Here is a 23,800-nt window from a genome sequence, read left to right on the forward strand (position 1 = left end):
ACTTAGTAAAGAAACTGCGGTCAGGGAGCACCACATGCTACAGGTACAGCTTTAGGAAGATGCACATGGACAAGGAGGTGATTTACCAGCGTCCACAGGGTAACTTAGTAAAGAAACTGCGGTCACGGAGCACCACATGCTATAGGTACAGCTTTAGGAAGATGCACATGGACAAGGAGGTGATACACCAGCTTTCATAGAGTAACTTAGTAAAGAACGGGTGCTCACGGACCACCACGTGCTACAGGTACAGCTTTAGGAAGATGCACATGGACAAGGAGGTGATCTACCTGTGTCCACAGAGTAACTAAGTAAAGAAAGGGCACTCATGGAGCACCACGTGCTACAGGTACAGCTTTAGGAAGATGCACCTGGACAAGGAGGTGATTTACCAGCGTCCAGAGGGTAACTTAGTAAAGAAAGGGCACTCACAGAGCACCACTTGCTACAGGTACAGCTTTAGGAACATGCATATGGTCAAGATTTCATTTAAACAAGAACAGATTGTGGAAAAAGGAATGGAGCAGGATGTGCTGCTGAAAACGAAGTTTCAGGAAGTGAATAACAAAGGTAACTCTTGAGGAAGTACACAACAAAGGTAACTGCATTCGCAAACTTCAATGCTTCTTTTGTTCACTTTGTATCAGCTCAAGTGCCAATTCATGTCTTTACCTTGCCATTTGTTAAGTGACCTTTGCCACTCATCCACTCCCCCTCAGGTTGGTTCAAGCATTTCAGGCTTCTTCTAACCTGAAAAACTGAAGCATTATTGTACTTTGAGGGGGATTTTTTTGCCGTGATATCCATATTTCTCCCTTGTTGCATGCCAAGCTGCAGCTCCTTCCAGGGCAGGGAGTTTTTGTAAAGCAGAGTGAGGGATTCATTGTAATGTCATGCTTTTACATTATGCGCGCAGATGAGGCAAACAAACATTGATTCCTAATTTAATATTAATTAACAATATCAATCAAATTTGATAACAGAGAATCTGTGACAACCAATAATTTACTTGACAAATCCCCGCAGCCTGCATATTAATCATTTTTGTCTAAAGCACCAGAAAGCATAAAATACCAATGATATCACCTGTAGAACCACAATGCAGCGCTGGTCAGATACACTAACCAGGTTTGCTGTGGTCACAGATTTTACCACCTGGCTTTAGTCCTTTAAATTCCAACTAACCACAGGTGTACACTTCTAAAGCCCCACCAGGACCTCAGCAGAGAGCACTTAGAGACGTACTAGCTGTCCAGCAGAGTCCAGCTCAGGCCCAGTTGCCACTGATCAACTGGAAAGTTGCAGAAAGGTTTCTTAATGGATCCCTGCAGCTTGAACAGGAGGTCAGCTTTATAACCCTTGCAATCCACTTCTTTGTCCTGGGTAAAAGAGCGAGAAGGCCCAGTTCTCTAGTGATCTTCTCAGGCAGGCAAATTTACCATCAAATTGAAGTTTGAATATCTCTTAAAAAGAGTTATTGAATTATTTTTCTATCTGCTTCCATACAGAAGTTAGCATTATTAGATGTAATAATGTAACCCTGTGGTTTCCTACAGAGCAGGCAGCCTCCTATAGTGAAAATAGCTTTTGGACCTTTTTCACTGTACTGACATGTGCAACAATAAACCTTTACATGTCCTAATTTTAAATGCAGTGTACTGTACCTTATGGGGAATAAGGCCTAAATAAGGATGTCTTATTAATATTTATAAGGAAAGTAGGGCCTGTCAAAAGGAGTTATTTTGACAGGTTGAATTTGCAGTTTAAAAATGCATGGCCAGACTACAATGGTAAGTCCAGAGACCTGCTTAACAGTGCAGTGAATGGCACAATATGTGCTGCAGTCCAATGGTAGCATTTAATTTACAGGCCCGGGGTAGACTTTGTACCTATATACTAGGAAAGTATGGGAACGTAAACAAACCAATCTGGTGTATACCAATTTTACAGTGTTGAAAGTAGGAGTAAAGTCACTTTACTACTGGTTGGCAAGGGTATAGCGCACTAAGTTTTTGTAACTAGCAAAAATGAAGGTTCAGCAAAAAGCTACTCTCCCACGCAGCCACAAACTATGGTAGACTGATCAGCACCCGGCTCAGGCGATAGAATGTGGCCAGTTTTCTTCTGCAGTGGCACATGTCTGTTCTAGGTTACTTTCAACCTATCTGTAGCCGTCACCACCCTCCTGGGCTACTCGGCAACCCTTCTCATCTGCAGACATCATCTGTGAGGCTCCATCTGTGATTCCACTAAGGAGATAGTACCACTATGTCCAATTAGGTGATGCAGTCCATTCTGCCCCTGAGACAGATTTCTGTGCTCAACCCAGGAAAACCTCTGCCCCCAAAGACAGTAACCAACAGAGGTCACTGACATCAGTGTCAAGGGCCAGGCCCCTAGCCATCCACTGCCAGGTAAAAGTTCCAGTCTGGGGCTTTCGGCGGGCCCTACCTCCAGGCCAAAGTCTGGCAACAAGTCCCTCCCATTCGCCTGAGGTCTCCCTGGACTTTTAGGTTTCTCATAGTGAGGGGAGGGCTACACCCTCAGATAGTAGACACCCTCCTTCCACTCACACTGCTGCCTTCTCAGGGGTGGTGTCCTGAGACTGATTTCTCACCCAGGGCCTGTGCCCTGAGACTGAACAGGCACCTGGCAGTCCTGGACTTCCAGGAGGAACAACAGTCCCCCTCAAGGGTGACACAGGTCTACCTGGAGCACGTGTCCTGTTCTCTGTCTCTGTGACAGCACAGGTAGCACATCCAAGTCAATGTGGCATCACTGGAGACAGTCTTGGGGTGCTCTTCTCTAGCTGCAATTAACCAGCTCAGATGTGATGCACAAACACTCACAGTATATATAACTTGACTTTAGATACTTCAAATAGATCCTTTAGTCAAAATATAGTGCTTATATCACAGTATTTAACCGCAATTCCACAAATTCTACATGTGTTACCCATACATGAAGGTAAGAGCAAGTTCCACCACCCCACTCTGCGCAGCCTGCAATGTGTTACCCATTCATGAAGGTAAGAGCATGTTCCACCGCCCGCCCCGCATAGCCTGCAATGTGTTACCCATACATGAAGGTAGAGCTTTTTCCCTTCCCGATGCAGCCTGTAATGTGTTACCCATGCAAGAAGGTAAGAGCATGTTCCACCACCCCACCCAGCCTGCAATGTTTTAACCATACATGAAGGTAACAGCGTGTTTCAACCCCACGCCCGCACAGTCTGCAATGTATTACCCGTACATGAAGGTAAGAGCTTGTTCCACCCCCTGCCCCGTACAGCCTTTAATGTGTTACATTCAAGGGTGTGGAATTTGATAAAATATCTACTTGTCCATGGGACAGGTTGCTTCATATATCTACTTGCCTTGTAAAAAACATCCTGTTGTTCCTTTGGCGCCACATATTGTGGTGACAAATTATGGCAGCAATCTCATTTTATAATAGCTCTGATAATAGCCTCTCTAACTATGTCAGGCCTACTATTCTAACAATTCCATTATTTTGCCACATTTCCGCAGATCTAGATACTGTGGCTGGAGGTAGTGTTCAGCAATAGTTCCAGGGATGGAATGCGCTTTGCCTGATATAACAGAGGAGAAAGCATGAGCCCAGGCTGTCCTGTCAGTGTGACAAGGAAGGGGTAGAAAGAGAACCATCTCTGCACCCACTGTATAGCAAGTGTGACAGAGGAGAGACCCAGAGACACCAGGCTCTGCACCCAGTGTGACTGAGGAGAGAAACAGAGATGCCTGCACCAACTGTGATAAAGGGGAGACACAAGCTATAAACCCAGTGTAATGTAAGAGAGAGACTTGGAGAGGCCAAGCTCTTCACTCTGTATGATGGTAGAGATGTCCAGAGAGGCCAGTCTCAACTCTGCATCTGCTTTGAGACCTGGTGGACCAGGCTGTTCACCAAGCATAGAAATGGGAACAGAGAGACTTTTTCTCTGTGATTGCACAGGGGACTATGAAATCAAGAAACAATCTTTCTTAAACTATGTGAAAAGTTAGAAGGATTGGCAAGGAAAAGTGCAAAACTATTGTGCCTCCTCACAGTAGAACAGTGAGATACGTCAGATATGTTAGGTCCTGCGACTAGGTCTGATTACCCCTCTATCCCACGGAGGGTGGAGGGGCATAGTTCCAGGTCACGAGCAGAGTGCGACAGCTGTCAGTGTGTGTTGCAGGCTAAAGTGCTATCATTCAATGTATTTTAGAATGCAGTGTGCCACCTTTGCAACAACAGATCAATGCAAAGCCTTGAAACCATTGCCAGTCACTGAGTGAGGCTGCATTGAGTGGTCCTCACTGTGCCTCATTCTTGCCTACTCCATACAACTATGGCCAGTCACTGAGTGAGGCTGCTTTGATTGGTCTGCACCTGTGGCTCATTCTTGCCTACGCCATACAACTACGGCCAGTCACTGAGTCAGGCTGCTTTGAGTGGTCCACACTGTGCCTCATCCTTGCCTACTCCATACAACTATGGCCAGTCACTGAGTGAGGCTGCTTTGATTGGTCCGCACCTGTGCCTCATTCTTGCCTACTCCGTACAGCTATAGCCATCACTGAGTGAGGCTGCTTTAAGTGGTCCGCACATGTGCCTCACTCCTGCCTACTCCATACAGCCATGGCCATCACTTAGTGAGGCTGCTTTGAGTGGTCCGCACCTGTGCCTCATTCTTGCCTCCTCCATACAGCTTTGTGAACTGTAAAGACAGAACTTGACTATAGCAGGAAGAAGGCTGCTAGAGAAAAGAAGAGGGTGTAACCTTCACTTTCAGATGCGACTGATTATTACCCCATTTTATATTCTTATTGTGTTGTGTAGTATTTAGTTTTGCTGTGTCATTAAATACTTTATTTTCATGTAAAAGATAAGCACTAGGCTGCACATCATGTTATTGTGCCTGATGGATGATTGTTGACTTCTGTATCTCAGCCCCACCACACCACCTCCCAGAGAAGCCTGTGACTGCTCAGACTTATTGCCTTGGGAATAAAGTATGGTAAGCTTTGCCCGTTTTACAGAGCCGTCTTAGGGCGGACCCCAGGATGCCAGTGATAAAAAATCACACCCTCCACAGCTGGGACCCGCAGCCGATCTCTGCTGTGGCCTCCAAATAGGTAGTAAGTGATGGGATATCTGCAAGTCCCATCTCCAAATGTCTTGAACAGAACAATAAGTTCAACTTAAACACAGCATTACCTGAGCAGTACAGTAGCAGATACAAGCTTCGTGGGATTAGACCTTGATGTCAGTCAGTTGAGGACTTTGGCCCTCATTATGACAGTGGCGGTAAATTCCACTTACCGCCATGCCGACTGCTGCCAACATACCGCGGCGGCAGCAGATATCCGCTAACCATATTATGACACACACACACACCAATCCGTCACCATTCAGACACACACACAAATCCGCGAGCCCAAAGGTCAGTAATAAACTGGCGGTAGCAAAACCCACACCGTTACGCCAACAGAACAACGGCCATCACATTATCACCCACGAATCACCACAGTGGACATTCAATGGCGGTAAACCATTGGCAGTACATACTGCCGCGCTCAAAATACACACACACAAACAAAACAGCACCACATTGGACAATTCAAACTACTTACACCTGACACCCACACTCCACACCCACACCACTATAGAACACACATCCACATTACCCACAACCCTTTACGACTACAAACAACTGCCACCAGAGAAAGACCGCAAGAGCACTCACATAACCAGACCCACATACCACCATCACCTATACACCACCCACGCACCTCACAACACAAACCCCAACACATCACCCTACACACCCTCACACACACCACTCATGGCACCACAACGACACCCCAGATTATCTGAGGAGGAGCTAAGGGTCATGGTGGAGGAAATCATCCGGGTAGAGCCTCAGCTATATGGATCACAGGTGCAGCAGATATCCATTGCTAGGAAGATGGAGCTATGGCGGAGGATCGTGGACAGGGTCAACTCCGTGGGACAGCACCCCAGAACAAAGGACGACATCAGGAAGAGGTGGAACGACCTACGGGGGAAGGTGCGTTCCTTTTTTTCTTTTTAATTTTTATTGGTCACACAGCAGGATACAAATTAATTCATTACCTTAATCAATCTTCCAACAAAACAAGAATATTCAATCAATAATACATAGCGACATCCCACAGGTGCAAATTCCTTAAACATACTTTAACTAGTCTATCCTCTTAGTCCTTTGAAGCCATGACAGTAGAGGGGCCCAGATTCTCAACCCCCTTTTTTTTTAGATATGGTTCCTTTGATGTTATATAAACAAGACTCCAAATGGTACGCAGATAAAAGCCGCATATACCAATGGTTCCAAGAAGGGGGTTCGACTTTCAACCAGTCTGATGTAATGCACCCACACAATACCGCCATTGCTAAAAAGAAAAAATAGCGAGATTGAGTTTTCCAAACTACTGCATCCAACCCTAACAACACCAGCTGGGGTGTTAGGCTAATGTCCTGCTTCAGTACATTTCCCAAAAATTCTGAGATATCACTAATAAGCCCAGATAGTTTACCACACATAACGAACATATGATACAAATCAGCATCCGAACTCCCACACCGCGGTCATACAATACCCTCAGTCCTGCCCCAGCTTGCAATCTTAGCAGGTGTATAATAAAGATTAAATAGGACCTTATAGTGCTGAGCTTGCAGTCCAGCCACCAGGAATACCCATTGAGCCATATCTAAAGACTCTCGAACTACAACTTCGCTAGCCCCTATCTGACGCTCCCAGTTCCTAGCAAGGAGTTCCAGATCATCTTCCATTGCATCTAACAAAATCAAATAGAGATTACTAATAGTACAACCTGCCATTTTGCCCAAAGCCTCCATTAACCTAAACTTACCCCCACACCCATTATGTTTAGATGTAGTCAGTAAAAAAATCCTAATCTGCAAAAATTTAAAAAAACTCTTTATCTTCCAAAGCACACTGCAGCTTCAAGTCTCCAAACAACTTTAGCCGACCATCCAAGTAAAAAAAAGTCACCCACTTTCTGGACCCCATGATTAGCCTATTTTAACCAACCCCTCTCTTTAAAAAACCCTGGGAGCATTGGAGTATTCCAGAGAGGCGTATAATAACAAACCCGCCCTAATCCAATTTTATCCTTAACTTGAGCCCAGACTTAAAAAGCCGCCCTAATCGTTTTAATTTTGACTTTCTTAAAGTAGCTGGGTTCCACTATCCTTAGAAAAGCTGCCTCGACTTCTTGCCCCCAGATCAACGCATAGATAGAAGGAGGGGTATCTTGTACAGCTTTTCCTGGAAAACGCAACATCTGCGCGTATTGTAATACCGCCGCCAAGTAATATAGCTTAAAACTAGGAAGAGCTCATCCCCCTCTCTCTCTTGGTAAAATTAGATAGCGAGCTGCCCGGCGAGTTTTAGCATAGGACCAAATAAAGCTGTTGGTCACTTCCTCCATCTGCTTAAACCACACCTGCCCAATTTCTAAAGGTATAGCACTGAAGAACTACAACACCCTAGGTAAAAAAAATCGTTTTGATCACATTACAGTGACACAATTCTTTCTTAGCTTTATCTAAAACCAGGGCCAAGTTGATTTCAACAATCTCGTCCAGATTGGATGACAACCTGACCCCCAAATACTGAGCACAAGTCACCTTGCGCTCATCCTCCATATTTGTCCAAACATTAGTCAGGATTTGACATTTAGACCTGTTTAACAGATATCCAGACATCCTTCCAAATCGTGTCGCTTCGTGTTCAATCTCCCTTATAGCAGTCACTGGGTCGGGCGTTACGACTGCAATTTCATTCGCATAAGCCAATATCCTAGTGCTGCCCCCTTTTTAACTCCACAGGTTTAATCCCTCTGTTACATAATAATCTTCTGATCAGTGGATCAATATATAAAGCAAACAACAATGGTGAACACGGGCAGCCCTGTCGTGTACACCTTTGAATACAAATTGGGTCTGATTTGAATCCCCTCCATACGCACAGTGGCCGTGGGGGTATGGTATACATTTTGAATAGCCCTAATAAACCCAGGGCCAAAATTATTCTTACGCAGGATTGGCCATAGAAATGTCCAATGCACCCGATCAAGGGCCAGATGTAGCAAAAAAACAAATTGCGAGTTGCAATTTGCGAGTCCTTCCGACTCGCAAATTGCAACTCGCAATTTGGTATGCAGAACGGTGTCTCAGACACCGCCTGCGAGTCGCTATGGGGTCGCAAAGACCCACCTCATTAATATTAATGAGGTGGGTCGCAAATTGCGGCCCCATAGCGACTATGGGCACTCGCTAACATGGAGGCCTGCTGTAGTCAGCAGACCTCCATGTTCGTGACTGCTTATCAATAAAGCAGTTTTTTTTTTTTTTTTCAAGTGTAGCCCGTTTTCCTTAAAGGAAACCGAGCTGCACTTAAAAAAAAATCCGAAACCTTTAGTTTCGGAATTTTTTCAGGGCAGGTAGTGGTCCCTTGGACCACTACCTTCCCTGAAAAAATATTTTGTGGTCCATTCACAAAGGGGAAGGGGTCCCATGGGGACCCCTTCCAATTTGCGAGTGGGTTACCATCCACTTCAAGTGGATGGTAACTGCGACTCCATTTGCGACCGCATACGCGGTCGCAAATGGAATTGCATACCATTGCGAATCGCAAATAGCAAGGGAACACCCCTTCCTATTTGCGATTCGGAAATGCATTTTGCGAGTCGGTCCAGACTCGCAAAATGCATTTCTGCATAGGGAACTCCGGTTTGCAACTCGCAAATGGCATTTTTTGCCGTTTGCGAGTCACAAACAGTTTCCTACATCTGGCCCCAAATGCTTTCTCTGAGTCAAGCAGTATTACTGCCAACGGCAGTTAAGCCACTTCTTGGGCATCCAATATTGTAATTACCCGTCTAACATGATCAGTCGTGCCTTTCCCTGGGATGAACCCATGTTGCCTGGGAGAAACTAGGTTAGTAATCACTGAGCTTAACCGGGTGGCCAATACCTTAGCATAGATTTTAACATCACTATTCATTAAAGAAATAGGACGATGTGAATCTGGTAGTCGAGAATCCTTACTTTTTTTCAAAAAGACTACCATATTTGCCTCTGCCCATGCAGAACCCTGCTTGTACCTCCAAAAATATAGTATGTAACTCTTTCTTTATCTCCAGATAAAACACCTTATACAATTCGGTGGGGATCTGATCTGGACCTGCAGCCTTGCCGCTTGAAAGCACACTAAGACCTGCTCCTACCTCCTTGTCTGATAGAGGGGCGTCCAGTTCATCTTTCTCCCCGTCCTGTAGCTGTCCCACCAAAATATTAGCCAAGTATTGGATCAGCTCTTCCTCCTAAAGGCTTGTTTCTTCTGAGTATAATTTCTGGTAAAAACCCCTAAACACCCTCAAAACTTCAGAGTTGCTGCTAACCAGTTGCCCACCTTCGTCCAAGAGTGTACTATTATTGTTATGAACTATCTTCTGTCTTGTTTTTAGGGCCAGCAGCTTGTCCACCACTGCAGGGACCCCAGGGCACACCATGAAACCAGGACAATCAGGGACCTGGGGTCAGTGGCAGTGGGCACACGGTTCAGGGGACAGAGGCACAGGACAACAGGGAAGCTGGGAGGACTGCTGTGCGACAGGGGGAGGACAGGCAAAGGGAACTGACCCTCCAGGAGGCACTCACTGCGATCCTGGGAACCTACCAACATTCCCAGGATACGCTGGGCCAGATTCTGGACAAGATGCAGGAGAACATGCGGCTGCAGGAGGGACAGTACCTGGGGATCAGGGAGGACTTGAAGTCCATTAACTCCACCCTGGTCTCCATTGCAGGGGTGCTGGCAGACATGGCCAACAGTATGAGGGAGGCGGTGGCACACCACCAGGCCCCTGACACTAGCCTGACTACTGAACAGCCCTCCACCTCCGCTGCCACTAGTGGAAAGGAGGCCCCGCCACAGGACCAACAGGCCACCAGCACCCCTACCCCTGCAGAAGGCAAACCACCCCACAAATGTTCCCTGCAATCCAGGCAGAAGCCAGGGACTATTGCCAAGACCCCTGCAAGGAAATAAGACTCTCCTGATTGTCACCCTTGTGTCCCACTCTGTCACCCTGTCCACCTTGAACTGCCATTGTTCCCCTTCCTATGCCGCCTTGGACACTGCCCCTGTGATACAAATTGACTGGACTCTACCCTGGACTTTCCTCCATCATCAACCCAGCCCATTGCACTACCCCCTCTTCTTCAGAGCACTGGAAAAAACACACTTTGAAAAAATATGGTGTATGTCAAATGATTTCAAAATGTATTACAAGGTTCAAACATTGCAATTCACCTGCACAGTAATGTTTACATAGGAAAGACCTGTAGGTGGCTGCACTGAACACACAAGGAGCAATAATGGGGCACCAACATCTGCAAAAAGAGATGCCAAAGGGTACAGTGAGTGGGCATAGAAGTAGGAATTCATAGCCTGCCAGTGACAATGTCACACTTCAAACTGAAAATGAAATGTGAAATAACACTGTCTTACCTGTGTGTCATTGGAAGTAGTGACGAGTGACTGCACTTCGGTTGTCCTCATCCTCATCCTCTGCCTCCTCATCTTCACTGTCCACAGGGTCCACTGCTGTCACACGGCCATCTCCAGCCTCTTCCTCCTGCAGAAAAGGCACATGGCGTCTCAAGGCAAGGTTGTGCAACATACAGCATGCCACGATGATCTGGCAGACCTTCTTGGGTGAGTAGCACAGGGATCCACCTGTTAGATGGAGGCAACGAAACCTGGCCTTCAGGAGGCTGACTGCCCTTTCTATTATCCTTCTTGTTCGCCCATGTGCCTTTTTGTAACGTTCCTCTGCCCTTGTCCTGGGATTCCTCACAGGGTTCAGTAGCCATAAGAGGTTGGGGTAACCAGGGTCACCTGCAAATATCGAGAGACAACTGTTAGGCACACACTCACCCTTAGGGCCCACAACATACCAATACACCAACATCCACTGGGTTGGAACCAGGGCTCACCTATTAGCTACACCCTGTGACTCTGGATTTGGGCCATCACATTTGGGATGCTGCTATTCCTCAGGATAAAGGCTTGTGGGAGATGTACTGGTCCCCCAGGCACACCATCTGGACAGTCATGGAGTGAAAACTCTTTCGATTTCTGAACACCTGTTCATTCTGCTGGGGAGGGACAAATGCAATATGTGTTCCATCAATTGCCCCAATGATGTTGGGGATATGTCCCATTGCATAGAAGTCAGCTTTCACTGTGGCCAAATGCTCCACCTGGGGAAACATGATGTAGCTGCACATGTGTTTAATCAAGGCAGCCAACACTGTGGTCAGCACTATTGAGAACATTGACTGTGACATTCCTGCTGCCAAGCCCGCTGTCACTTGGAAAGAACCAGTTTCCAGAAAATGGGGCACAGATAGGACTTGTACAAGAGGGGGGATCCTGGTGGGGTGACGGATAGCAGATATTAGGTAAGGCTCCAATTGGGCACACAGCTCCGTGATTGTGGCCCTGTCAAGTCTATAGGTGAGGATAATGTGCCTGTCCTCCAGTGTTGCCAAGTCCATCAGGGGTCTGTACACGGGGGGATGTCTCCATCTCGTATTCAACTGCAGCAGTTGCAATCAATGTGAAAAAAAGAGAGAGCAGCCTTTTCATTACTTGTACATTGTAACCACTACAGTTCAATGCATATTAAGATTGTTACATTATTTCGGTGTGATAGGTCCAAAATGTGAATTTGTGTACTGTGATGCAGTTAGGATCCACAGCCTGCACCCCCCCCTGAAATGGGTCCGCCTGTCCAATATGGAGGGACAGGTGGAAGTGAGGTAATTCCACTGACGTTGTGCGCCGTTGCGGGAGGCGGTCGAGAACCACCGTGCAACTCCTCATTGGTTATCATTGGGCCCTATGGGGTACAGTGGCCAATGGTGATGTATGCCGGCGGTGACAGTACGCACCGCTGCGGACGTGACCGCCATTTTCTATCTGTTCACTCACTTACTACCTGACCTTTAACAGGAGAGGACCTACACTGCATGTGCTGCTGTGGCCTGTGTCTGGAACCAACCATGGCTCGTGTGACTGGGGAAAGGGCCCCTGCCTTCACCTCGGCGGAGTTGGAGAGACTAGTGGATGGGGTCCTACCCCAGTACCGACTGCTGTATGGACCTCCAGACCAACAGGTGAGTACACCGTGAGTACGATGCATGGGCCGTGAATGCATGGAGTACTGTGTGTGAAGGTCTCGTGTGGGGGGGGGGATTGGTGGATGGGCCATGGCCAGCATGCAGCATGTATGCTGGGCCATGTCTGTGCTAATGGGAAGGGGCAGGGTGGGCCATAAGTGTAACAGCTAGGAGGGTCGGACTAATACTTTTGCCTGTGTTTATTTCCCTGCAGGTCAGCGGCCATCAAAAGAAGGGTATATGACATGCCACCACCAAGGAAATGAGGACCCTGGGGGTCTACAGCAGGTGGAGCACCCACTGTCGGGAACGGTGGGAGAACCTGAGCCGCTGGGCACAGAAGATGGCGAAGGCCCAGCTGGGGATGGCCTCCCAACGAAGAAGGAGTGCCCGTCAAACCCTGGCCCCCCTGATGGGCCACATACTGGTGGTGGCCTTTCTGGAGCTAGATGGGCGCTTGGGGGCATCACAGCAGCAACAAGTGGGTGAGTACAGTGCCCCTCATTACAACTTACGCCTGGTGGGGTGCTATCCGGGTGGGGGGGGTGAGCCTTGTGGGTGGCCCTAGGCCAGGCTTGACATTGCAGAGTAGGTCCCATGTTGGGCAGGGTTCTGATGTGAAGGTCCTCCAACCAAGCTAGTAGGCATCCACTACTGGGCAGGGGCTGTGGGTCTCAGGTATGCTGCAATTGGCATTAGGGGGGGCATTCCAACCTTGGCGGTCGGTGTTAAAGCGGCGGCTAACCCGCCAACAGACGGCGGTAAAAAAAATGGAATTCTGACCCTGGCGGAAACCGCCAACAGAGACTGCCACTTTAACACACCGACCGCCACGGTGGGACAAACAAACAACGCGGCGGTCACCGCCAACAGACAGGCGGGAGTCAATGTACCGCCCACCCTATCACAACCCACCAATCCGCCACCTTTTCCGGGGCGGTAGCCCCGCCGATAAAAACACGGCGGAAACAGCCATTTCAAACGGAAAACGCTCACCTCTACACACTCCACGAGGAATCTGGACAGCATGGAACCCGAACTACACATACTGCCAGCTATTGTATTCCTGCTCCTCTACCAGGAGCACAAACGCCGGCGCAGAAGACAACGGTGAGTACTGCACCTACGACACAGGGGAGGGGGGAGGAGAAAAGACTACGGGACACACATACGCAACACACCCACCCTCACCCTCACCCACCACTACACACACATCAATGCATAGCAACAACTCAGAGTGACACCCCCAAACTCCCCGGAAGAATGCAAATACAAAAGAAAATGATGATGAAATTTGAATTATATTGTACAGCTGAGTAAAAAAATATAGCAAACATCTATAACTATATATATATATATAAAAAGTCCAGTCCGAATTGTGTAACAGCCATTGTTCGTGGGCCACTGGGCCAAAACACATGGGCAAAGCCCACACAGGATACCCGACTCCAATGGAGAGAACACTGCAGGGGCATCAGATAGGAAAACTACAGGCACCTCAGGGGGAAGGGAAGGGGGGGCACCTCAGCCAGATGAGTCCATGAAGCCAGATCCACGAGGGGCCTCCATGGCCACTGTGCCATCCTGGGGAGTGCAAAGCCACAGTCTCTCAAGTCTCTACAGTGGGTGGGTGCCCACTGTGCCATCCTGGGGAGTGCAAAGCCACAGTCTCTCAAGTGGATTACAGACTCTACTGGTTCTGGAGGAGGCATGGTGCCCAGAGTGCTTCGTGCAGCCCTGCCCGACATAGATGCGGGCCTGCCCCTTCTGCCAATGGGCCAGCGGTGCTTGAGATGAAGGGCCCAGCGGAGCGGTGCTTGAGACGGCGGTGTCCAGCAGAGCGGTGCTTGAGACGGCGGTGCCCAGCGGAGCGGTGCTTGAGATGAAGGGCCCAGCGGAGCGGTGCTTGAGATGAAGGGCCCAGCGGAGCGGTGCTTGAGACGGCGGTGCCAAGCGGAGCGGTGCTTGAGACGGCGGTGCCCAGCGGAGCGGTGCTTGAGATGGCGGTGCCCAGCGGAGCGGTGCTTGAGATGAAGGGCCCAGCAGAGCGGTGCTTGAGACGGCGGTGCCCAGCGGAGCGGTGCTTGAGACGGCGGTGCCCAGCGAAGCGGTGCTTGAGATGAAGGGCCCAATGAAGCGGTGCTTGAGATGAAGGGCCCAGCGGAGCGGTGCTTGAGACGGCGGTGCCCAGCGGAGCAAGCCTTGAGACGGCGGTGCCCAGCGGAGCAGTGCTTGAGACGGCGGTGCCCAGCGGAGCGGTGCTTGAGACGGCGGTGCCCAGCGGAGCGGTGCTTGAGATGAAGGGCCCAGCGGAGCGGTGCTTGAGATGAAGGGCCCTGTTCAGCGGTTCTTGACTTGAAGGGCCCTGTTCAGCGGTGCTTGACTTGAAGGGCCCTGTTCAGCGGTGACTGACTTGAAGGGCCCTGTTCAGCGGTGCTTGACTTGAAGGGCCCTGTTCAGCAGTTCTTGACTGGAAGGGCCCTGTTCAGCGGTTCTTCACTTGAAGGGCCATGTTCAGCGGTGCTTGACTTGAAGGGCCCTGTTCAGCGGTTCTTCACTTGAAGGGCCATGTTCAGCGGTGCTTGACATGAGTGTCCAGGTCACCAGATCCGGCCATGCCATGGATTTCACTCGCCACCTGACATGTGGCTGCCGGGCCCTTCCTGCCCATCTGTCTTATTGCTTGCGGGGCCCTCCTGTGCTGCCGTACCTGGCCTGTGGGTGTCGTCCTGCACACCTGGAATGGGGCTAGTGGGGCCCTCCTAGGCAGCTGGCCTGCTGCCGGACTTGCCACCCTTCCCTGCTCGTCTGTGGCCCTTTCCTCCCTTTGGCGGTGTGCCAGGTGGCACCCCATTTCCTGACGGAGCCAGGGTAGTGATTTTGGAGCCTGCTGTCTTTGGCCTCTCGCGCCGGGCACTGGCTTTCTTTGCTTTTTTTTCAGGGGGTGGGCTGGCCGTCTCTTTGCTCCTAGCCGAACTAGCTGGCCTTGAAGGTGGGGGACTCCAAAATCCTTGGACTATTGTCTTTGTAGGTCCAGGTTTTGTGGTGGCTGAGGTGCTGATTGGAGTCTTATGAGATGGACGGGGTGGGTGAGTTGTTGGAAAGAGGTCAAGTTTGGAAAGGAAAAGCAATTTAGAAAGAGAGGGACGGATAGGTGTAGTGGGTATGGGAGTGGAGGAAGAGGATGTGGTTGTAGGAGAGCGAAGTCTGGTGTCTTTGGGTGCAGTTGCTGGTGCTGGAGGCTGTCGTGAGGTGGATGGCTGTTGGGTGGGTGGCTGCCTGCGTTTGTGTGGTTTGGAAGAGGGGGTGACAGACACACTGGGTGAGGACACAGGGGACGTGTAAATGGTAGTGGGGGTGGTGACTGCACGTGTGCAGAGTGTTCTGGTGGGTGTGCTGGTGATGGACATAGTGGCTGAAGATGTTGTGCATGCAAGTGTGAGTGGAGACGTCACAGGGAGGGAGGAGGGAGACGAGGAGGAGGGGGACACAGAGGAGGCAGTGGCTGTTGTTATGTCTGCATGTGGATGTTGCTTGGGTGAATGCTTGTGTGATGTGTGGTGCTTATGTCTGGATGAGCTTCCCTTGGGTGTTGAGGTGTGTGCAGGCTGGTCTGTAGGTGTGTCTGGGATAGGCAGAGGTACAGGGGAGTGGGACTGGGTGGAGAAAGTTGGAGGAGGGAGGCAGGAGACAGGGACAATGGCTGCCGTCAGTGCTGAGGCCAGAGCGTTGAACGATCGCTGATGGGCAGCCTGACCAGAATGAATGCCTTCCAGGTATGCATTACTCCGGTGCACCTCCCTTTCTACACCCTGGATGGCATTCAAAAGGGTACACTGCCCAACAATGAGCGTCCTCAGGAGGTCAATGACCTCCTCACTGAGGGCAGCAGGGGTGACTGGGGCAGGGCCTGAGGTGCCTGGGGCGAAGGAGATGCCCACCTTCCTGGGTGAGCGGGCACGGGGCGAACGCTGAGGGCCTGCTGGGAGGGCGGGGCTGGTGCGCTGGGTGGCGGCTGTACCTGTTGTTGCGGGGGGGCACGGATGTTGCCGCCACCACAAGGGAGCTCCCTTCCGAGGACGTGTCTGTGTCACTGGTGTCACCACGTGTCCCCGCTGTGGAGCTCCCCTCGCCCTCTGTCCCACTGGTGTACTCTGAGTCCGTTGCATGGCCCTCCAGGGCCATGTGGGATGCAGCTCCCTCGTGCTCCGATGCCACTTCTCCTCCGCCTGATGATGCTAATGCACACATGAACAGGAAGAGCACAAAAAAATGGAGGGGGGAAATAAAGACATGTTGAATGCATGCATTGGCGACACCGTTGGTGAGGAGGACAGACACAGAAGCCCCCTGCACTATGCCGCGCACTTGCGGTACACTACTCAATCAGTGGGACATGGCGTACAACCCTATGGATGACAACTCCACACATAGGTGACACAGAGCCATGAATAGCTGTACTAGGCAACCTACAGAGGTGGGGGCGGGGGCACAGGGCCATGCCAAACGGAGGGGCCTAGCCTAAAGAAATCGCCCTGGCCTAGGAATACCCATAGCCCTCCTCCCCCACCCAGACACCTCCACTGCGTGAAAAGTCAGCAGAATGTGCTTGTACTCACCCCCTTGTGTCTGCTGTGATGTCCTCACGCGCCCATCCAAATCGGGGTAGGCCACTGCCAGGATCCGGGACATCAGGGGGGTCAAAGTACGACTGGCACCCCTCCTACGTTGGGAGGCCATCCCCAGCTGAGCCTCCGCCGTCTTCCTGCTCCAGCGTCGGATGTCCTCCCACCTCTTCCGGCAGTGGGTGCCCCGTCTGTTGTGGACCCCCAGGGTCCGGACGTCCTTGGCGATGGCACGCCAAATGTCGATTTTCTGATGGGCGCTGACCTATGTGACATGTACAGGGGGAGAAAAAAATCATCACCTTCTGCATGCTCGATGTGAGTGGCCCCCCATCCCCACCCTTGCCATGTGGCACATGCTCTCATCTGTCGTTTGATGCATGCCTCAATCGCTCCCCTCCCCACCATCTTTCATCCACCCCACTCAACACAGGCATTGCCCACAAAGCATGGTCCCAGTGTACTTACCTGTTGGTCTGGAGGACCGTAGAGTAGCGCATACTGGGGGAGGACCCCATCCACGAGTTTCTCCAATTCTTCAGAAGTGAAGGCAGGGGCCCTTTCCCCAGTCGCAGCAGCCATTGTCTCTTCCAGACCGAGGTCACAGGCGCACTTGCAGTATAGGTCCTCTCCTGTGGATGATCAGGTATCGAGTGATTAAGCAGATAGAAAATGGCAGTCACGCCCGCGGCGGTGCGTACCGCGGCGGTGCGTACCGTGACCGCCGGCGCACATCGTCATTGGCTCCTGAAACACATAGGGTTCAATGTTAACCAATGCGGCTTTGTGTCGCGGTCTTCGACCGCCTACCGCCACGGTGTGCCACGCCAGCGCATTGACCTCACATCCCACTGTCGCACTTCACAGGTCAGGTAGCCGGCATTTCAAGGGCCCACATGGCTTAAATTCTACTGCGTCACAGATACCTAGGCCTTGCATTAACACTCATACAAGCCATTCAATACTTTGAGAATCGTGTTGTGTACAAGCTGTGGGAACATACCTGTGGGTTGATTGACTCTGTGCTCCATGTTGTCCTTCCTAGGCACCGTCCGCTGGTACATGCGAGGAGATGGAGGAATCTTCCCGTGTACAGACCGCTGGTGGACCTGTCGACAATGGAGGAACGACATGTCATACTGACATACAGGCTTGACCGAGCCACTATACGGGAACTATGTACCCAGTTGGAGCCCGACCTGATGTCACCCATCCGCCAACCCACAGGGATCCCCACTCTAGTGCAGATGCTGTCAGTACTCCATTTCCTTGCAAGTGGGTCATTTCAAACAACAGTGGCCATATCATCAGGGATGTCCCAGCCTATGTTTTCCAAGGTGTTGTCCAGAGTGTTGTCAGCCCTGCTCAAACACATGCGGAGCTACATAGTTTTCCCTGAGGTGGTGGATTTGCCTACCGTGAAGGGTGATTTCTATGCCCTTGGACAGATCCCCAACATAATTGGTGCCATTGATGGGACACATGTTGCTTTGGTCCCCCCCAGCAGGAGTGAACAGGTGTACAGGAACAGGAAGAGTTATTATTCCATAAATATCCAGGTGGTCTGTTTGGCAGACCAGTACATCTCCCATGTGAATGCCAAGTTCCCTGGGTCAGTGCATGACGCGTACATCATGCGGAATAGCAGCATCCCTTATGTGATGGGTCAACTCCAGAGGCACCGGGTGTGGCTATTAGGGGACTCTGGTTACCCCAACCTGTCATGGCTACTGACCCCGGTGAGGAATCCCAGGACCAGGGCAGAGGAACGGTACAGTGAGGCCCATGGGAGAACTAGGAGGGTGATCGAGCGAACCTTTGGCCTCCTGAAGGCCAGGTTTAGGTGCCTCCATATGACAGGTGGATCCCTAATGTACTCACCAAAGAAGGTGTGCCAGATCATCGTGGCCTGCTGTATGCTTCACAACCTGGCATTCCGACGCCAGGTGCCTTTTCTGCAGGAGGATGGTCCAGATGGTGGAGTGTAGGAGGCTGGACTGGCTTGTAGTGAGTACCAAGGGGTACTTACACCTTGCACCAGGCCCAGGTATCCCTTATTAGTGTATAGCGTGTCTAGCAGCTTAGGCTGATAGATAATGGTAGCTTAGCAGAGCAGCTAAGGCTGAACTAGGAGACGTGTGAAGCTACTACAGTACCACAAATGCCATATGCACAATATCATGAGAAAACACAATACACAGTTATCCTAAAAATAAAGGTACTTTATTTTTATGACAATATGCCAAAAGTATCTCAGTGAGTACCCTCAGTATGAGGATAAGAAATATACACAAGATATATGTACACAATACCAAAAATATGCAGTATAGTCTTAGAAAACAGTGCAAACAATGTATAGTTACAATAGGATGCAATGGAAACACAGAGGGATAGGGGCAACACAAACCATATACTCCAAAAGTGGAATGCGAACCACGAATGGACCCCAAACCTATGTGACCTTGTAGAGGGTTGCTGGGACTATTAGAAAATAGTAAGGGTTAGAAAAATACCCCACCCCAAGACCCTGAAAAGTGAGTGCAAAGTGCACTAAAGTTCCCCCAAAGACTGAGAAGACGTGATAGAGGAATTCTGCAGGAAAGACACAAACCAGCAATGCAACAATGATGGATTTCCAGTCGAGGGTACCTGTGGAACAAGGGGACCGAGTCCAAAAGTCACAAACAAGTCGGAGATGGGCAGATGCCCAGGAAATGCCAGCTGTGAGTGCAAAGAAGCTTCTACTGGACTGAAGAAGCTGAGGATTCTGCCAGAACTACAAGGGCTAGAGACTTCCCCTTTGGAGGATGGATCCCCCACGCCGTGGAGAGTCGTGCAGAAGTGTTTTCCCGCCGAATGGACGCCAACAAGCCTTGCTAGCTGCAAGTCGTGCGGTTAGCGTTTTTGGATGCTGCTGTGGCCCAGGATGGACCAGGATGTCGCCAATTTCGTCAGGGGACAGATGGGACAGCGAGAAAGACAAGGAGCCCTCTCAGAAGCAGGCAGCACCCGCAGAAGTGCCAGAACAGGCACTACGAAGAAAAGTGAAACAGTGCTCGCCTGAAGTTGCACAAAGGAGTCCCACGTCGCCGGAGACCAACTTAGAAAGTCGTGCAATGCAGGTTAGAGTGCCGTGGACCCAGGCTTGGCTGTGCACAAAGGATTTCCGTCGGAAGTGCACAGAGGCCGGAGAAGTTGTAAAAGTCGCGGTTACCAACAATGCAGTCTGGCGTGGGGAGGCAAGGACATACCTCCACCAAACTTGGACTGAAGAGTCACTGGACCGTGGGGGTCACTTGGACAGTGTTGCTGGATTCAAGGGACCTCGCTCGTCGTCGTGAGAGGAGACCCAAGGGACCGGTGATGCAGCTTTTTGGTGCCTGCGGTTGCAGGGGGAAGATTCCGTCGACCCACAGGAGATTTCTTCGCAGCTTCTGATGCAGAGAGGAGGCAGACTACCCCCACAGGATGCACCACCAGGAAAACAGTCGAGAAGGCAGCAGGAGTAGCGTTACAAGGTTGCAGTAGTCGTCTTTGCTACTTTGTTGCAGTTTTGCAGGCTTCCAGCGCGGTCAGCAGTCGATTCCTTGGCAGAAGGTGAAGAGAGAGATGCAGAGGAACTCTGATGAGCTCTTGCATTCGTTATCTGAGGAATCCCCAAAGACAGAGACCCTAAATAGCCAGAAAAGAGGGTTTGGCTACTTAGGAGAGAGGATAGGCTAGCAACATATGAAGGAGCCTATCAGAAGTAGTCTCTGACGTCACCTGCTTGGACTGGCCACTCAGAGCAGTCCAGTGTGTCAGCAGCACCTCTGTTTCCAAGATGGCAGAGGTCTGGAGCACACTGGAGGAGCTCTGGGCACCTCCCAGGGGAGGTGCAGGTCAGGGGAGTGGTCACTCCCCTTTCCTTTGTCCAGTTTCGCGCCCAAGCAGGGCTGAGGGGTCCCTGAACCGGTGTAGACTGGCTTATGCAGAATTGGGCACATCTATGCCCAAGAAAGCATTAACAGAGGCTGGGGAGGCTACTCCTCCCCTGCCTTCACACCATTTTCCAAAGGGAGAGGGTGTAACACCCCCTCTCTGAGGAAGTCCTTTGTTCTGCCATCCTGGGCCAGGCCTGGCTGGACCCCAGGAGGGCAGAAGCCTGTCTGTGGGGTTGGCAGCAGCAGCAGCTGCAGTGAAACCCCTGAAAAGGCAGTTTGGCAGTACCAGGGTCTGTGCTACAGACCACTGGGATCATGGGATTGTGCCAAACATGCCAGGATGGCATAGAGGGGGCAATTCCATGATCATAGACATATTACATGGCCATATTCGGAGTTACCATTGTGAAGCTACACATAGGTAGTGACCTATGTGTAGTACACGCATGTAATGGTGTCCCCGCACTCACAAAGTCGGGGAATTTGCCCTAAACAATGTGGAGGCACCTTGGCTAGTGCCAGGGTGCCCACACACTAAGTAACTTTGCACTTAACCTTTACCAGGTAAAGGTTAGACATATAGGTGACTTATAAGTTACTTAAGTGCAGTGAAAATGGCTGTGAAATAATGTGTGCATTATTTCACTCAGGCTGCAATGGCAGGCCTGTGTAAGAATTGTCAGAGCTCCCTATGGGTGGCAAAAGAAATGCTGCAGCCCATAGGGATCTCCTGGAACCCCAATACCCTGGGTACCTCAGTACCATATACTAGGGAATTATAAGGGTGTTCCAGTAAGCCAATGTAAATTGGTAAAATTGGTCACTAGCCTGTTAGTGACAATTTGTACAGAGAGAGCATAACCACTGAGGTTCTGGATAGCAGAGCCTCAGTGAGACAGTTAGGCACCACACAGGGAACACATACCTATAGGCCAAAAACTTATAAGCACTGGGGTCCTGACTAGCAGGGTCCCAGTGACACATAACAAACATACTGAAAACATAGGGTTTTCACTATGAGCACTGGGCCCTGGCTAGCAGGATCCCAGTGAGACAGTGAAAACAGTGAAAACACCCTGACATACACTCACAAACAGGCCAAAAGTGGGGGTAACAAGGCTAGAAAGAGGCTACTTTCTCACACAACCCCCCCCACCCAAACGAAGGACAATAAGGCTAACCTTGGCCAGTTGAGACTTTATTGTCTAAGTGGTGATAAGTAGAGAGTAGCTCTGCAATAGACTGGTTACTCCCTTTATCATCCACTATATGGTTACTTCCTTGTGGGGATGTAAACCACCCTGTTTGTAGTTTTTTAGCTAAGCAACAATGTGAAGATGTATTTTCAGAGTTTCTATCAGTAAATTTTAGTTTAGAGCAGTGGGAATTGTCCACTGAACCTATTTGTAGTGATGGAAATGCCAGACAGGGATGCTGTCTCAGCAAAGCCATAGCTGGGCAAAAACTTTGTCCATATGGCTGGAAGAGAGAACAGGGATGCTGTTTCTCTTGAGTTGGAGCAGGGCAGGGATGCTGTCCTATGAGCTCCACACTAGGGCAGGGATGCTGTCCTAAGTGTTGTGAGGCAGTGCAGGGTTTCTGCACTAAAGTTTCTCTGGGAGGGTTGGAGGGATGCTCCATGTTAACTAAAATGGTGCTCTTTTTCTCACCAATGTTAGTTATCCCACAGAGAGGTACTTCTACCTCAGGGAGTCCAGCTTTGCCAGCTGATGATTCCCTTGGAACAGGTGCCACCCCAGGAGAGGTTTCTCCCACCACAGGAATGGTATCCTGAATGGTAGGGTGGTTAGGGGATACTGTGATGCCCTTTTTACCTGTTGATGGAGAGGGATCCTGAGTTTTCAGGCCTTCTCTCCTTTGCTTTTTCATTTCAGTAGAAATGAGAGGGAACAATTCCTCAGGGATGCCCAGCATGGCTGCATGGGCATAAAACTCTACATCAGCCCAACCTGAGGCCTCTAGGTCATTACCTAAGAGACAGTCTACAGGTAAGCTAGGTGATACCACCACCTGCTTAGGGCCAGTAACTCCACCCCAAGTAAACTGAATTATAGCTAAGGGAAGAAACTTAGTGGAGTTATAGACATCAAAAATTTTATACTGTTGTCCAATGATGTGTTGTTCAGGAGCCACTAGGTTTTCAGTCACCAAAGTGATACTGGCACCTGTGTCCCTGTAGGCCAAGGCCTCAACACCATTTATTGAAACTGTCTGCCTGTACTTATCCATTGTAAGGGGACAAGCAGCCAGTGTGGCAAGGCCAATGCCACTAGGTGTGACAGAAACTGTCTTGGGACTGACTACCCCAGTTTCTACTATGGACCCATAAGTGAACCCAACTACACCCTTAACTTGACTGTTGCCAGCAGTCCCACCACTAGTACCACTACTGCTAGGGGCACTAGAGCTTGATGTATTAGTGGTGGTAGGCTCAGGGGGTTTACCTGGACAGGACTTATCCCCCGGCCTATGGCCTCTATTTTTACACACAAAGCACCAAGGCTTTTTAATGTGTGTGGGTTGAGAAGAAGAGGAAGAATTTGTTTTATCCCCACCCCCTGAAGAGTGTTTAAGATTTGAAGTGGGATCTTTGGTTTTACCCTTATCCCCATGCTTATCTTGAGATTTTTCACCCTCTTTCTTCTTGCCATCCTTGTCACCACCTGTATGAACTTTTCTGTTTACTCTTGTTCTGACCCATTTGTCTGCCTTCTTTCCCAATTCTTGGGGAGAGGTCAGATCTGAGTCCATTAGATACTGGTGCAACAAATCTGACACACAATTTTTAAGAATATGCTCTCTCAGGATTAAGTTATACAGGCTTTCATAGTCAGTCACTTTACTGCCATGTAACCACCCCTCCAAGGCCTTCACTGAATGGTCAATGAAATCAACCCAGTCTTGTGAAGACTCCTTTTTGGTCTCTCTGAACTTTATCCTGTATTGGTCAGTGGTTAAGCCATAACCATC

The 23,800-nt window shown here is 50.0% G+C and overlaps 1 pseudogene; it reads right to left on the bottom strand.

Annotated features, from left to right (window-relative positions):
• The window catches only part of LOC138278712 (zinc finger protein 850-like), a 195,312-nt pseudogene that overhangs the window by 2,616 nt on the left and 168,896 nt on the right, over nt 1–23,800 (bottom strand).

This window comes from Pleurodeles waltl, unplaced genomic scaffold (assembly GCF_031143425.1).
Source record: "Pleurodeles waltl isolate 20211129_DDA unplaced genomic scaffold, aPleWal1.hap1.20221129 scaffold_54, whole genome shotgun sequence".
In the NCBI taxonomy this organism is placed as follows: Eukaryota; Metazoa; Chordata; class Amphibia; order Caudata; family Salamandridae; genus Pleurodeles; species Pleurodeles waltl.